Raw genomic sequence first — 1245 nt, 5'->3', positions numbered from 1 at the left:
TGCATAGAATCCCACTGCACCTCCTTTTGCAAATGTCACTGCACCACTTTTAGCACCAGGTCTCTGTGCTGGTCTGGCTGTAGCCCCGCCCTCTGAACTCCGCCCAGGCGGGGTGTCCACAGAGGGATTCCCATGTCTCCAGCGATTCCTAAATCACAGTATTTTCCTTTATACCGGTTATTTTTCCACTAGCGGGTGCGGGAAACTGATGCCCGGCCCCTTATGCTAGATCCAGAGCTCTGGTGCTATTCCATGAAAGCAGCTTCTCTGGGTTTTCAGTCCCTCTCCAATGGAGCCTGTCCTACCTGACTCTCTGCCACGGCCAAAACCAGAAGTCTTCTCTACTTTTTCTGAATTGTTCCTTTCCCATTCACATAAACCAGATGACTTCTAATGCCCCTGTCTAATATTTCTACCTGCTGTTGTCATTTTGATCTCATATACTGTTGTTACGGACTGTTGAGTTTGTTCAAACGCCCCACAACCCTAAATACAACAAGATCAAACACTGCCTTGTGCTGTACGGTCCTTACAGCCATTGATCTGTTTGAACTCATTGTTGTAGTCACTGTGTCTGTTTATCTTGCTGATATTCCTACATTGGCCTGAGACCTACTTTGATAAACAGAATGCAGCAGAGAGGGTACCGTGACAGAAGTCCTTACAAGGTCTGGCAGTTTCTGCTCTCTTGTTTTCAGGCCACCATTGTATAAGGAAATCCAAACTGTCCTGCTGACAGGGCCTTGTGGAAATTCACCGGAGGATGTGACATCACACCGGGACTCAGTCCCTAGTCATTAACCATCACCAATGCCCTTACTTATAGGAAGAGCCTCCTTGGGTCTGCAGCTCTGTCAGCTGAAGCAGCCTCATGAATAACTCCAACTAATACAATATGGGCCAATTTGCCCAATGTTATAGGTCTTTTAAAGGAAGATCTGTGACATGGTGGGATAAGCTTTGAGCTGCTAACTTAAAGGTTGGTGGTTTGAACCAACCAGTGGTTTTCTGGGAGAAAGATACAGTAGTCTGCTTCGATAAAGATTTACAGCTTCAGAATCCCTAGGGAGCAGTTCTACTATGCCCTTCTGAGTTCCTGGGAATCAAAATTGACTGGAAGACAATGGAGATATATGCCCTTTGATGAAACCAACTAAAATGAAGTTCTGGACAACTTCAATATCTTTTCCATTTATCATGATGTAGCATCTTGGTCCAGTTGTGAGAGTATTTATTTTCTTTACA

This window comes from Chrysochloris asiatica, unplaced genomic scaffold, assembly GCF_000296735.1.
Source record: "Chrysochloris asiatica unplaced genomic scaffold, ChrAsi1.0 scaffold00021, whole genome shotgun sequence".
In the NCBI taxonomy this organism is placed as follows: domain Eukaryota; kingdom Metazoa; phylum Chordata; class Mammalia; order Afrosoricida; family Chrysochloridae; genus Chrysochloris; species Chrysochloris asiatica.
Note: the sequence above shows the minus strand (reverse complement) of the source record.